The following is a 16,224-nucleotide window of genomic DNA, read 5'->3' as shown; positions in this document are numbered from 1 at the left end:
ATCATAAGGTTGTGCTCAAATCTTCCTGTGAAAAATCTTCAGGTAAAAGCCACACAGCCATCACGAGTAAAATGCATGTTTTTTCATGCTAAGGGAAGAGCCTAAGTACTGGGATTTCCCCTGGGTTCCCCACAAATTGTCACCAACAAAACAAATTCCGTGTCACCGTCAAACAGCTACTCACACAGCTCACTTTCCTCACACAACCCTTATCTGGTCAAGACTTGCACTTCTTTTGATTCGTATTTTACATCTCAAATCTGCCCTTTAAGTTTTACATCTTTATGATGGAAAAAAGGCACGAAGTCTGAGTTTAATCAATCTATTGGAAGGCCCTACCTATCGCGGTCCGTTTTTCCTCCTTTCCAGGACAGTAAGAGCTCCACCTTTCTCCAAGCCTCCAGACCATCAATGAATCATTTGTTCTCCCCTCCCTGCGGAGCAATTCCGACAAGGATGGAAAAAGACATACTCCTGCATGTTTATGCTCAGTGGTACTCTCCTCTAGACAGTTGCAGCATGTGGAAGTGCCAAAGACTGCCTGCTCCTTGTTAGTTCAAACAACTGCCAGCACCGCTACAAGGAGAGCACGGTCGTGTGAGTGACAGCCAAGACATACCTAGTTGTAAAGTCTGCAAGGTTCTCCAGTTTTTCTCATGAAGACATGCGTGGGAAAGAGAAGGCAGAGCAGGGAAGCAAAATCCAGCATTTTCATAGCTTTCCTCCAAGCAGATTCAACAAGATTTATAACGTAACCCCGGACATGTTTCCACAATAGCCCACTCTCAGGGGCTGAGGAAAAAAACGGGATTGAAATCCCAGTGGTAGAGCAAGTACAAAATCCATGCAGAAGCCACGCAGCTGTTCACAGCTCTGCCGTACCCCTCTGACGAGCGTGCACAGGCGCATTGCGTATCGATACCAGCATCGTTGCAGGAGCCTTCAGACCATTAGCACAGGACACATCCGACTGCCGATGGAGCGGGGCTGGGTGCACGGGAACAGGGCTGCCATCTCCCCACCTTCCCTTACATAAGGCAGTAACTCACGCGGTGTGGGAAGGGAAATCGTTAGCTGCGACTCAGCCCCTACCTGAAGCACGCTACGTTTCTGGAGACCGCAAGGAAAGTTGGTTTTTGTTGTCGTTTTTCGTCCTTTCTTTCAAAGAAGCCAACAATATTCCACTTGATTCCAGTCCTAACAAGCACATAACACTGAAAGACAACTGTTTCGCATTTACAGCCCCGGACGAAACAATAGACAAAAAGCATCAGTCAGAGGAGGGAGAGAAAGGGGCTGGGGGAAGGGAGCTGATAACCAGAGCACACTCAGTGTTATTGAAGGAATGCTTCTTGGATCGACGGTAATGATGTCATGTTCCATCTTTTAAGAAGCATCAGATTCTTACAAAAAGGACATTGTTGTTCAAAAGCAACTGCTGCGATCCCAGAATGCCCTTTTCCCTACATCTGTTAGTCAGAGGGGCTAGGCTTGGATAAACCTGCTAATATGGCCAGCAGTCACATGGCCCCTCGAGCGCGCGCGTGCGAGCGAGCCAGCGGAGGAGAAAGCCCTGCACACACACAGCCCAGACCCAGCACGGCCTCCCTCCTCCCCCCCATCGGCCTCCCTCACGCCCAGCCAGCCTCCGGCCTCTGCTCGGCCTGCCTCCGAGACAGCACCCACGGGGCAGGCCAGGCCAGGCCTCCCCACTGCTAATGCCTCCCAGGCCGCTGGGCTCGCTGAGGTGCGCCTCCAAGTCCTGTGAGCGTCAAGGCAGATGTTGTTATCGTTGTTCTTGGAAATAACTGCTGTTTCGAGATGTGCGAGGGTAAAACCACCAGGTATTAAAAACTTTAAGAGAGTAGGCCCAGACGGGTATGCGGCGCTATGCTCGTCATTCTACCTGCTCACACAGACCGGTAAAATGCATCAGCGTAAAGTCCATCCTTAAGAAAGCTGCCCGCTGTTTCACTTAGTGAAGCACTCCCATTTTTTAAGGATGCGAGAACACCAAATCCCCTCGGTCATTTTGCCCAGACAACATTCCCGGCTTGCCAAAGCCCGGCCAGTCCAGCAGCCGACACGCTCGGCCCCCTCGTGCAGAAACGACGCCCGAACACTTTGGGGAATGGAAATTAGGACAAGGACCATGCGATGTGGCTATCACATTATTGTAAATGTATTAAAAATACACATGAGCCTTAAGAAAAAAAAAACAATGAAACTGCAACTAAACTGCACCGAAAATTAAATTATAGACCAGCAAGCAGCTGGTTTGCTAAATGACAGTCAAGTCGCAATTACATATTTCACATTCTTCCACCCGGGCTGTCTCTTTGCTGCAGCTCCGGGGTTGGCACAGCCCTCCCGTTACCCACAGTTGCTTCCAGCGGATGGGACCGGTCGCCTCACGTTAGTGGCAGAGGTCTGGAGGCCGGCCTCGCGCTGAGGCCGACAGACGGGTCCCCTGGGTGCCGGCACCGCTCCCTGCCGGCTGGGGGCATTTGGTGCGCACGCTGCAGCGAAGTGAAGGCCACTGCTCTGCCCAGTTGGTTCTCGTACCCAAACAAAGGAACAGAAAAAACATCTCATGGTGTGCAACACAACGATCCCTACTTCGATCAGTTCCACTCGTAACCAGCCGAGGCAAAAAGGATTCAAAATAAACCAGGGCTTGAGCAAAGCACAACTCCGGACCAACTCTATTTTCACATATTGGGCCGAACTAGATTTACTAGGTGGCTACCATTACTAGTGTAAACGGCACTGATTACAGGCCAAAATACTTTTATCAAATTACTTTCATCTGAACAACTGCCAATTAGCAGAAACTGTGTGCACGCATCCACAGAAGTCCATGAATAAGTAAGACGTCGCGTTCCCTGTAATCGTGGCCATGCTAAAAGCACACGCGCACACCTTGACCCGCGGCCCTAAGGAAGCTGGAAGGTGCGGAAGGGGTAAGACCTGTTCCCTTGGGAGCTCTGCCTCCTGCCTGCCGGGCCATCCCCTGCTCGAGCCGGACCCAGCCCTGTGACTAAGTTCCCCCGGGATCCTGCAGAGCACGAGCACAGCTCTGCTGTATTTATGTGCCTATTGAAGCCTTACACTACAGAAACTCTAGAGAAATTAAGAGAAATAATGCTGGGTGCATGTTTAGCAAGGCTGGTCAGGCTCCCCCTGTCCACACTGCATCCAAACACCTAACTGCCAGCAACACAGGAGCTCTTCCCATTAATAAAGCAAGGTGCTGGGTCTGTGCTGCAAACGAGAAGCAAGCCTACTCACCACGACTTCCACCTGCCGTATTATTCCTCAGTCTCACATCCAAACCCAGCCATGATGATGACTACAGGCATCAGGCTACACGAAGCACAAGTGCCTCAAAGCACTTCCAGTTCCTTAAGATGGTTCAAAAGTTCGTAGAAACCCAAACGTGACAGCTAATGCATAGGCTGGCTTGTAGGTTATTAGCATTAAAAAGCAGCGCACGCTGTCCATACAAATGAATTTTCAAAGAACCAACATATTCAACATCCTTCAGCTTCTGTAAGTAGGAATATTATAACTGGAGTTAAAGAAACATCACGGGAGCTCGAAATGGAAGCAGCGAGCAGATTTATGCACGGCAAAGCAGCCCACCACCCTGCCTCTCCATTTTGCTGGGTACCAAGGGGCACACTGCAAGGGCTCCGGCGATGGCTAACGAGGACAAGAGGAACGCTTTCCTCCATTACTGACCTATAAACAAGCAATTATTTGCCGTTTGAGATGTAAATCTTGCTTCATGTTATAGTCATCTGCCACGCGATACACTTAGTACAGCAAAACTAATAAAAACTTATCCTTAATATCAAATGTAGGTACACTAGATATGTCTCCCTGATAATACGTGTATCAGGCTTAAAGAGCTGCTCAGGAAGCCACTTACAGCACCTCTGATTTTTAGGGCTGCACTCTGCTGGCAGAGGCAATACAGAGAATATCCAGCACAGGAACACTCCAGTCTTTGACATCCTCCTTAACTAAAGCTGTGGCACTGGGGTAACAAGCCACAACAAAACCCACCACCATCATCATTTGGAAACTGGTATTTAGTTTTCATTTCTTTAAGCATCTCCATTGCATGCAGTGCAAACACTTGCTAAATTTTGGAGTCATTTCCTCTGCTAGGACCTAATGCAAAAGCGTCAAATAGATGGGCAACGAGTGCATCATGCCACTGTCAAAAGAGGGAAAAAGGATTTTCTCTCACTTGCATATGGGTCAGATCCAGGGAGTGTATGAAGCTGAGATTAAATTATCCTCTCAACACACTATTAAAATTTTCCTGAATGGCTTCCAGCTGACACTAAAAATTTCCACCACTTTCATAAATATGGTAAACTGGAACTATTGAAAGAACTGACTTTGATTTTTTTTTATTTTACTTACAATTTATCCTAAAACAAGAGTTAGACGGTAAGAATGCTTAAAATACCGACTCAGAAATTTCTGTTCGTTTTCAGTACAGCACTGAAGGCTTGACTTACAATCCCTGTATATTTTTTAAAGTAGCAGACAAAACATTTTTAAATACAGTCTGAATAGAAACACATAAGGTAAAAAAAAATAAGCTACATTATAGAAAGCAAGACGCTGATTGTACACAAAACGTGAAGCTGTCACTATTTTTGCATTTTCAGACAACTTCCTAAATAAGAACCCCACAGCATCCCAACCAGATACACAGCACGTGGGAGCTGTCTGCTCACACACCGCGCAGGGCAAACCCCGGCTGGACTTTGCAGAAAGAAGTTGCCCAGCAGGTAGAGGAAGTTTCTTCTCTGACTCCCATTTGAGCTGCCAAAGAGGCTCTCCCAGCTCACAACTACGTAGGCCAGGCGCTCCATCACTTCAGCAAGACTCCACTACCGAGCCCAGGAGGCTGAGCTTGAGCTGTCAGAAGGCCGAGAGCAAAATACCCATCTACAGCACTGCAAAACGAGGCCACAGTGCATGCAAAGAGAAGGCAGCGCGACGAATGGCATATGTAGCATCTGAGTCAAGAGATAAAAATGGTTTGTGCTGCTTTGAAATGCACTCTCTTTGGGCAAAAGCACTACGTTGCTACACCTACCCCTCTCCAAGACACGGGGACGTAAGTGTGGCGATTTGAGTCCAGCCTGGTAGCAGAAGTGGAAGGGCAACGCAGCTTGGGGGCCTTCCAGAAAATAAGCTGAAGGTCCATCATCAGAAGAAATGAACACATCGTGCCCTCCTCACACCAGACAGTGCTGAGATATGCGACTTTTGGAATGATGCTGCTACCTAGGACTTATTTTGTGACCTTTATATAAGCTCTTCCCTGGGTATCAGCCTTTAAAACTTTAGCCTGATGAATTCCATGAACGGAGTTCCTTCAACTGGAAATGCAAAGCGTTTATTCATCCTTCTGCAGGTCTCAGCACACACAGGGACATTCATCCATTGGGTTTACCACTCTGAAAGTACATTCTTGATCACTGTGCCCAATTCCTCCTTCCAGCAAGCTTGCCCAAACTATACATATATACCTGTTACCTGACTAAAAATAGAAAAGTCCTGCCAACCCACCAAGTGCTGTAGATGTTCCTTAAAACATCTCTCAACACAGGCTCTGGCCCACCCAGTCTACTCTTTTTTCCCGTTTTGATAAAAGCAGAGAACCTCTCCAGTGGCTCAACGTGTACTGCACGCATGGAAAACAAGTTGTCCTCTGCTCACAGCAGAAAAAGACCGTTTCCTTGAGCAGCTAAAAATCAGCTTCCTGTCCATGCTCAATTACACTGTGGCAGATGGTATCAAAACAGGTGCATTCTAGGTGACTCTCACAGCGGAAAGCCTATCAGCATCTGCAAGCCTCACAAAACGGACTGATTTTAGCACTCGATTCATGTGAAACCACACACCGCAGACTGCTTGCGTACTTGGGTAAGCCTTTCCCATCAAGCTAACAACATGCTTCTCCTTCTAGTTCTGCAATTTGGAAGTCTTCCTAGAGTGGTAATTAAGGGGAAAAAAAAATCCCAGAAATGAAACAAGAAAAACCTGGAGATGCAGCAAGTGGCATTTGCTCCTCCTGTCCCCTGGAAGAGGGGCAAGAGGCACTGAGGAACATCTTCCTTGGGATCCTGCTGCCTGCCTTCTGCTGTTCAGTAGTGAGCTGCTGCTGAGAAGAAAAAATGCTGACAATGTCATGAACTTGCCCTTCTCATCCATGATCCTAAAATCAATTGTTTTTGGAATGCTTGTTCTCCACCAGGACCACCTGCCATTAAGGAAAATGGAGGTGCAGATGGACGGCGCTGTACCAGAGACTGTTAGGAAGGTGTTCAACATTCAGGGAAAAAAACATCCAAAATGCTGTCACTAAACCGACTGAAAAAGGAACCACCCTGAAAATTGTGCCAACCACAGGCAAAACAAAGACACCTGGGAATGGGTTGAGAAAACGGGAATGCAGACGGTAACTGTGGACCATGGAAAGCCCCACTGGAACATTATTCTCCTCTACATTTGCATGTCAGTCTCAAGCTTGTACTTGAGAATACATACTGAAGAAGGGGAAAGAAAAGAGAGCCTGTGTCTGCCAAGGGCCAAAGCAGGTGAGGTCTCACAGCCTTCACAAAGCTCTACAACCCCCCATGTACCTGGGTAAGACAAGTGCTGCTTACTGCGAATGATCCGAGGTCCTCCTTTGCAGCAGAAGTTTACAGCAAAGAACTGTCATAAAATGCTGTCCCCTTTATACCTTTCTCATTCCCGTCTGTATGTATTTGTAGAAGGAAAAGATTATAAGGGTAAGAAGAATTTGTAGCTGGGTATTGTGGTGAATTCTGGCAGCTTTTTGTCTGTGTGAGCAGCTACATTCAAACAGCCTTTTCTTCCCCAACACGATAAATTTTTCTTCTTCTGACAAAGCAAGCCTATCGCTCCTGTAAGAATCCTTTTTCTACTTTAAGAAAAGATTTTTGAGGAATGGTTCTCTCCTGGAAAAACCTCTTTGCAGATTTTTTTTTCCTTTCTTTCTCTGCTTTGCTACCTGTATTTTTTTCTTGTATTATACTTCTTCACAGAATAGCCTCAGGAAGATACCTTTATCTTAGAGTACTGCTTGCATTTCCCTTATACATGTACTTGTACACTGTGCGGCTTACTTTGATTTCCTCTCAAGATTCTGACACTAAAATGTCCATCATAACTCCCTAAATTACTTACCCCAGCACACTTTCTGATCCAGTTGAGCTGTTCCGCTTGGATGTTTACTTTCCAGGAATGTCACTAGCAAAAGTCAGAAAGTTAAGTTTCCCATAGCTCAGCTGACGAGCCCAGGATCCGTGCTTCTGCTTTGGGTGTAAGTGTTTATTAGGATGATCTGCACCGGCAGTAAGCCAGCAGTGATTACCAAAGCAACAATTAATTACCCTGTGCTTTCCATTTTGTTTTGTGTTCTGTATTTCTACTACTTAAAATAGTCAGAAAAGATAACTATCTAGGTAAGCCTGTTCCCGTGCTAAAGACAGATACTCTGAAGAAACTTAATCTATTTTCACAACAGTTACACATACCAGTTATAAACAAACACGAGTACACCTAACACTATCGGCGATCTTGGAAATATCACTTTTGTTAACTGGCAATTTCTGCAGCGTCACTCACCTGAGAACACAGAATCTGTCACTGATCTTACTGCTTAAACAACACAAATAAAACGCCTTATTGATGCAGTTGAAAGAAACATTAATACCAAAAAGCATCCTGTATTTTTTCTCCTTATTAAAGCAAAAACATCCCACTGGATCAAAAGTTAGGCCTACACAATAGCCGAAGAATGGCCAGTGTTTGTGTCTCAAGGACCAATGTCAGGAAAGGCCAGGAAGCGCTAACCATACCCTGGCATAGCCAGCACTAACATCTCCTGAATCCCTTTGCTTGTGATAGTTCTGGTATATTTATTACGAAGGTCAGCTCTAAATTTAGCAATTCCTTAGGCTAGCAAAGCTATGAGGAAGACAACTGGAAAAAACGAAATTTTCTGCCGCCTTCTTTAGCAGTTCATTAAGTTCTCGGTAGTTGCCAGCTACTTACCTTTACTCAGTGAAGCATCACACCAAAACGTGTTCTGCACTGAATCACCTGCAGACAGCTCGTGCCCACGTCTCTCAGCTGGCATTGCAATGACTGAGGAGTGTGAGGTTTGATTGCTGCAGTGCAGGAGATGCTGCTGGCCGCTCACCGGCCAGGAGAAGGTTGGTGAGCAGCCAGCTGATGGGAGTCCATCGATTCCAGAGGCAAAAATACTGGGAAACTCCAGCTGCCCATAAAAAAAACTACAGCTAGGTGTTCTAACGGGACTAGAGTTTAAAGAAACCTTTTCTTGACCCCTAACCAATTCTGCCCCAGAACAACAAGTATAGTAAACAAGCAAATTAGCTGTTTTGGACTCAGATTCAGAACTAAGCCACTAAAGACCACAATATAGTCAGTTACCCTCAAGAAAAGAAGTAATTAAAAAGTAGCAGTATCATACCCAGTTTCAGAAAGGAGGCCTGAAAGGAAGCAATTCAAAGTCTTTCTGACCAGTAAGAACAGGAAAACATTTAAATGGTGCATGCAATCGAATTCGGTGCGACACATGGGACACAGCTCCAGGTTCTCCCTGAGCAAGCAAACGTGGGGACACCGAAGCCAGCAGCAGGGATCTGGGATAGAAATTAAATCCAACTGAGAAATCCAAGAGAGAACTGGAAGATTTTGTGGGAACAGTCTTGTAAAAAAAGAAAGCGATGCAGCGAACAGAACAACACAACCAAACCCGCGGCAGCCAGGGGCCTTGGGCAGCCGCCCATCTGCTCTGCTGCTGGGCTGGAGGGCGAGGGGAGAGCAAGGAAGACAAATTACTCGCACAAACGTGGTGACTTGGCTCTGTGAGAAGAGCAGGTATCACAGACCATGCATCAAGAAAGCTGGTCCTTCAATAAATCTGTAAATTAAACACTATTGAGCTACGAAGATGAACAACTGTCCCAGAAGCTTGAAGTAACTCCAGAACGACGTCGACTCCTTGCAACAGCTCCTGCTCCAGGGGAGCACACACCAAAGTGAACAGAACTGACTGAGCTAATATTTGGGGGAAATAACATCCTAACCACTTGGTGACCCCGAGAACTAACAAGCCAAGCAGTTAGGCGCTAGACTATTTGTCATTAAAATAACAGAACAGAGAAGGATCTTCAAGAAGTACTGAGCAAGGTCTGGTACACAAAATTATTCTGAGTATTGGTTTGTCGTAGGTAGAAACCAAACCACCTCTGGACTGAGAGCTGAAATACTGATGCAAAGCTCTGAAAAAAGCAAGAGATCAGATAGATGATGAAACGCTTCAAGGGAAAAGGGCCTTGCAGCCCCTGAGAGACCACAGGTACAGTGCAGAACCTGCAAAATATTTGCAGGTAAGATCTCAAATCAGAGAGGGAAAAGAACATAAGTTATATTTAGGGCAGTTGACAGCACCAAAAATGATACAAGAACCATAAAAAATAACGCGAATGAGCAACAAAACAAGAGATGAAAGTTCCCAAAGTAATGAGTGATCAAACACACCCCTACTCCCAAACTAAACATAACTCACAAGAAATGAGCCTTGGGCAGACAACTCATTGAAAATAATTGCACAATTACATGAAGACAATGTCAAATTAAAAAAAAAATAAAAGAAAGAAAGGAAAAAGAAAAAGAAGAAGAATCAATTAGGAAAATAATATAGAATTTCTGAAAAAAACATTAAGAAAATCTCTGCCATGGTCTGATCCTGGCTATTATTCCCCACTCAAATCTACTAGCAATAAAATCAAAGTACAGTACAAAAAGGCTTCATAAGTACAAAATCATAAATGTCCAAGAAGACAAACTAAACTCCATGAAGAAAAGGTGTAAGAGTTAAAAACAACACATAAGAAAGTCACGTAAAGCGCTCTCACTTCAAGAGCAAGGGGACAGTCCATAAAATGTAAGAGCAGCATATTTATAACGGTGAAGGAATTCAACCAACCAAGCTATAAAGACTAAAATTAACCAGCAGAAAATACTGCAAAGGTACTGAGTCCAAGAGATATAAACACTGGTTTTTAAACTGGACATTTACACGTGTAAGAGCATCCACAGACAGGTCAGGTAAGGTATTTCTGAATGCTCCTGGCTCTGCTGATGCACCTAATCGTTACCCACTGCCAGAGACAGAAGGCAGGACGAGACACAAACATTTCATCAACACACTTTGTTATGAAAAAGGTCAATTTTGTTTAACACAGGAGGTTATAAAACATACTACTACCATCACATCCAGAGAAGAGGTTTATCGAAAGGCCGCACACAAATAATGAGGAAGTATCTCACCAGGTTCTAGTAACACGCATGGACACGATGGATCTTCATTACTTAATAAATGCTGCAAAGCTGTTTAAAAAACAGATTACCAGTGAAAGGCCATTCTGCTCTTTATGAAGGAGTGAGCAATCTAACAGAGCACACTTACAGGGCATTAGGAGTTCAGCAAGGATATATGTATAAGGAACACACATATGCATATATAACATATATATGCATATCTAAGCTTCTTACTCCACTTTGCAACTTAAAGCAGGTTCAAAAAGGTAGAACGTATTTCAGCATCAGAACAGTTTGAAACCTCCTGCAGCCATGCAATTTGTTCTGCCACATCCTCTGCACCCAGTGGAGAACCTTCGCTGAGCAGCACGCACCCGAAGCCCAACACCTCCGTTCCTGCTGGAATCCCCCAGGGTAATGGCAACCGGTCCCGTTTTTCTCCAGCTCAAGCTGAGTACTTATTCTTCCTGTCCTCACATGACTGAGCAGGAAAACTTTTTAAATAGCACACAGCAAGAGGATTAGTTAAACAACCTAAAACCGAAATAAAACACCAACAAAGAACATCTTTTTCAAGATTTTACCTAGTTGAGGCAATGCTTCTCCTACAAGTTCTACAAGGCCTAGATTACTTCTCTTCCACTAACAAAAAAGTAGCTTTCAGTGCCTATTAAGACAACAAGCATACCCTTTTAATTTGATGAGTTTTATTTGGTTTCATGGGAGAAAATGTTTTTCTTAACTAATACATACAACGATTTGGGTGCCAGTGGCTCAGACACAGAATATGACTCCATTGGATAGTTAGGATCATAGGACTGAAGGTCTGTCAAGTCCTGTACCTGCTATTTTAAGCGACTATACAACAGAATCCAGTTATCAACTAATGGCCAGCTCCCTAAGGACTTCTTAAAGCCACGACCCTGACTACAAGGCTGCTCCAGAACCCCATTCCTATTTGATTAGGAATCGATTTAATAACTGATTAAGAGTGATTTACAGTTTGTATTTATTATGTGCCAGTTTACACTGATTTACTCTTTTTCCTGCACTGTCTTTAAAGCTTAAACAGTTCTCTTCCCTTATCAATATTGAGGGATAAGGGCAAGTACAGACATGTACTGTGTCTCCTTAGCTCAAAAAAGCAGGCCAGTTCTGCCTCCCTTTACAACACATTCACTTCCCAGACCATCCCAGCAGCCCTTCCACACATCTGCCCCGAACTAAGCATTTTTTTTAACATAAAAATTCTCCACATCTGCATATTTCCTGGCCACACACCATTCAGTTTTACAATCACCATGTTATCAATGGATATACTCAAGTCTTTCACACCTTTCCATTTCTAACTGATAAACCAGTTTTATATAGGACGTTTCTTGTTACTGCATGACCATGCACTTTGTACAGTCCCATTTATGTTTCCACACATGGGGACAGCCACCCCTTTTAACTTGTCCCCGGGTCTGCACGTGCAGAGGCCGGGTGGGAATACAGAGACCTCGCTCCCCTGGCACAGAGGGAGGTATGTGGTTTGTTTACCCAGAAATTTCGGGCACGTCTGCCGAAATTCCATAAAACTGAAAGATTTACTGTAGAAGCTCTGACGTCACTTTCACACGGGAACAGACGTGCCGGCAGTCAAACAAGAGATCGAAGCAGGAGAAGTTTGTACCGGCCTGCTTCCCCAAATTCAGGCAGTCACGGGTTTGTGTGCTAAATTACAGCTGTTCTGATTGCTGACATCTTATCTCTTATGTACTTATATACCCATTACCATAGTAACCAAATTCCTCAGAACATATAATGTAATTTTTCTATCTAGTGTATTAGAACAAAATGATTAAGGTTACAAAGGCAAGTGCTCCAGAATTAGAAGGTGTCAGAACTGAGCCTGCCACCCCCCTTGCCAACCGACCTCCGCTCGCTGCCTCCCTCCCCACCTCCCCAGTCACCTCTTCTGCAAACCTCCGGCTCCATTTCTCCATCAGCCGTAGTTCCTCCGTCTCCGATCCCTCTGCAGTCCCCATCTCACTACTCTTCTTATTTCCCCTCTCTCATCTGACTTTTATACCTCCCTGCATTCACACCAGGCACCTTCCTCCTCCACGCTGCCTGGGTGCTATCCAGGAATGATTCACCGCGCGCAGGACAGAGATTCCCGACAGTCTAGGAAATGGAAACGAGAGCCTCTACAGCAGGGAGAAGTCCTCCTGAGCCCTGCAGCCCTGGGCCTGGCCAGCACCAGCAGCTCCAAACTGCCCACGCAGCGCCCGGTGCTGCTTTGCACCGCTGCTGCCACCGCACCGCGTGCTCCGGGAGCGCCCCGTGGGCCCCACTAAGCAGCAGCTGGTTTGCAAATGCAAGGAGTCTCTGTGCTGATGAGCTTATATAAAAATTAAGCTGTTTTACCAGTCTGTATCACTGATCTCTGTGTGCCACCAGGAAGGAGATACATCCATGGAGTGCTGAAGTGCTATGGGTCTGTTCAATCCCAGTACCCGCAGGCTCTGTAAAACTGAGGAGAGGAATGACTTCCAGCAAAATATGCCCTTGAAATCCACAAGAACTCGCCTCACAGAGGGTTTACTAAAACATCCATCAACCCATGGACTTAGGCACCCTGTTGCTTAACTGCCTCTCCACCAGAAAGACAGGTTCAGTCGTCACTGCGCACACGCTAAAGGTAAACGAGTACATCTTTTCTCCAAAAGCCTGCTTTAAAAAAGCTAGCTGGCTCTTTCCTTGTTTTGGCAGTGTTACTAACTGCCCTGAATATAAGGCACGAAAGGGGTAGGGGAACATTTGCACCTGAAGGAAATACTTGGAACAACTCGGAAACGAGGTCCACAGAGCAGGTTTTAATGGCCAAGGTCTATTCCACGCAGGTTGGCTCTGACTGGAAATACTTCCAAAAACGTTCCTCCTGTACAGCAACTCTTCTGCTCCCAAGCAAGAAACGCTGCATTTTCTTCTGGACTGAAGTGAGAAAGAAAGCGCTTAAGTTCCTTGAATGTACCTAGTAAGCATTAAAGTATTTTAAGGCTGAAAAGGCAATTTCAGCTACAGTAGGAACACATCCATCCTAAATTTGACAGAAAGCTGTAATCAGAAATCGGTCTATTCCAGCAGCACAGATCCAAACACTTTTATGTTTCATAGGTTCTTCGTGCACTCGCACACAAAGCTGCTTACTCCAGCTGTTCTCAGCAACCATTCACAAAAGCAAATGAATGAAAAAAAAATCGGCGACCTCTTCCACTCCTCCCCTTTAGTTGAGGTGAACAAAATTTGATTGCTTCAGTCGATGGAGAAGGCTATTTTCTGTGCCTTTAAATAAAAGGTTAATTGAGATATGGTGGACCCTGCTCTCACGTTGGCTCTCTGGAACAAGGTTGTCCTGCCTGCTTCAAGGACTCCGGCCTCAGCTTTTGCACGAGCAGGAAGCTGCCAACAGGTGACTCTTCCGAGGCTGACCTTTGAGAGATGCAGTAAAGAAACAGCACTGCAAAGGAAAAGCCAATTAAAATAATCTCATACCCCTCCTTAAGCACTCGGTACTGGCAGGACTGAGCTCGAAGCCTGCACTTTGCTGGCTGGCAGTCGTGGCTCTTGCGAAGAGTCTTTGATCTTGAGGCAGTGGCTCGGCCAAAGCTGAACCGTGCAACTCAGAGACACAATCACACCATCGTGTGAAGTACCGAGGCTGAAGATGACAAAGGAGCCACTGCCCAGAGCTGTAACCGCTCCGTGCAGCTGGAGTGTGAATAAGCTGTGTGGTCGGAAGGGCTTCCTTGTGACTGTCCACCGATACGCCACGTAAGGGTCTGGGTCTGGCAAGATATGGAAGAAGTAAACCACCAGGGGACAAGGGCAGCCTGGGAACAGCCCCAGGAGAACAGTGGGACAGACCTTGCTGGGGGATGTTAGAAGTTTTCGAAAAGACATCACCTGCTGTGGTTTAGTTTTGTGTTTTTTTTTTTTCCTAGAACCTGGTCTTTGCATTCTTTCTCCGCTTTTGTTTTAGCGGATGGGCCCAAATTCACACAAAACACCACGCTTTTCTCACGACTCCTCCCAGAGACCCTATTTTCCTGGAGAGTTTGGCGAACACTTCTACAAAACAAGAAAAGTTGGTTGCGCTAGAGTTCAATACTGTCACCGTTTCTGTCCAGGTTCCTTAAGATGCTCCTAACTCCTAGAGTACCAAAGGATCTGCCTTACAGTCAGCTATGGCTGCAGTGAACTAGTCCTTATTCTGAGGCAGAAAAATCTAATTTTCTTAAAAAGTAAGTGAAAAATGCTGTGATGGAATTAATGGAATTTTGCTAGAGAAGACCAGCTGTTACCTAAAGTCCAGCTTAATTAATGATAGCTATCCATATTTAAATTTTATCATAACACAGATATTTTATACTGAGAAACATTATTAGAAATTTCGTCCTGCTGAACACTGAAAGCTTTAACAAAGAGGTTTGCCTTTTGGGATGGAAGTGATAGTTTGCACTGCGGTTGACGGTTTTTTAATTGTTGGTTCAAAGTAAAATAAAGCCATATCTCTGAAATAAAGACGATTCATTCCGAAGCTGAAACGTTATTAGCCGATGGTATTCAAACATATCATCACCACAGCTTGAAGCAAGCAGATCACAACCCAGATCTATTGTTTCGCAGCCTGCAGAATGAGGAAGATGGCTTTGCATGACTAACATCAACCAACCGTGTCAGTGCAGCAGGATGGGAAAGACCACACCTACGGTATCTCCATTCGCAGGTCTTTGGCATTTATTCTCTTACACTGGGTCCGGAGAAGTGTGGCAAGGTCAGACCTCTGGTGACAAACTCCTTCTCCTGTTCTCCTGTGCTCATTCTCCTGTTCTTTTACTTTTCAGCACTCTATCCTAAGGAGGTATTATTCAATTGGCAAAACTGCAATGGAACATCAGAATAAGACTTTCATTACAGACACTTAAAAAGCACCTGATATTTGCCGGGTGCTTAGTAGAGTTGCAATAAACATTCTTAGCTTACAAACAAGATGTAAACTATGTGAATAAGAGGTGACCTATGATCACACAAGGTCACAGCAAAAACAGAAAGGCCTGATGTCCAGTTCCTTATGCCAACTGTTAAATGAACAAGGTCTGGGTTGTTTTGTTTGCTTTTTTTCCAAGTTTCATCCAGTGCCCAGCTTATTAAAACAAGGAACAGCATTATTTACCTGATTCTGTGCTACAGCTTTGCAGAAGAATGGATAACTCACTGAACGACAGAATTAGGATGGCTAGCATCTTCTGACCTGAGCCCGGCAGCCTGTATATGACCAGAGGACATGGTGGCTGAAGGTTGCCTCTGCTGCAGGAGCTGTTTAGAGGCAGATGTTAGTGAATTCCTTTCTCATTATTTGGATTTCAAGAGACAAGCACCCACATCACAAAAATAAACAACACCACCACCTTCATATCCTTTTGGCAGTTTCATCAAAGCAGCCAACTACCTAAATGGGCACAGAGCAAGTGTTCCTTACCCCTGGAGGCTGCCTCTGAAGGGCACTAGTAGGGTGTAACAGCAGAATAAGGTAAGAAATTTTTGCACTGTTGCAGTCTGCACTGCACCTATTCTAGGGATAAATAACATTCCAATCTCCACAATCTCCAAGGCTGTCAATCTGACACCTTTTGTGAATACTAACATCACACGTACAAAGAACTTTCTTCTTTGTAGGTTCTAAAACATCTGGCACGCCATTTCCTACTGGTAAGTGAAAAAGCAGCATAATTTCATACCTGGCAATTTGAGGCCTCTTTTTCAGCA

At 45.1% G+C, this 16,224-nt stretch overlaps 1 protein-coding gene across 6 annotated transcripts in view; it reads right to left on the bottom strand.

Moving 5' to 3' along the window:
• Window positions 1-16,224, bottom strand: part of TAOK1 (TAO kinase 1) — a 70,014-nt gene that overhangs the window by 41,065 nt on the left and 12,725 nt on the right. The window contains exon 1 of one of the 6 annotated variants that reach the window (XM_040533072.1): window positions 12,366-12,531. The exons of 3 other annotated variants lie outside the window; for them this stretch is intronic. The gene's annotated coding sequence lies outside the window, so the exon portion shown is untranslated. Of the gene's footprint in view, window positions 1-619; window positions 2,419-8,112; window positions 8,334-12,365; window positions 12,532-16,224 lie in introns of those variants that run through there. 2 more of the 6 variants (XM_040533070.1, XM_040533073.1) reach the window with 2 other exon arrangements.

The sequence above is a fragment of the Cygnus olor genome, chromosome 20, assembly GCF_009769625.2.
Source record: "Cygnus olor isolate bCygOlo1 chromosome 20, bCygOlo1.pri.v2, whole genome shotgun sequence".
Classification (NCBI taxonomy): Eukaryota; Metazoa; Chordata; class Aves; order Anseriformes; family Anatidae; genus Cygnus; species Cygnus olor.
Note: the sequence above shows the minus strand (reverse complement) of the source record. Positions and strands in the feature narration are given on the sequence as shown.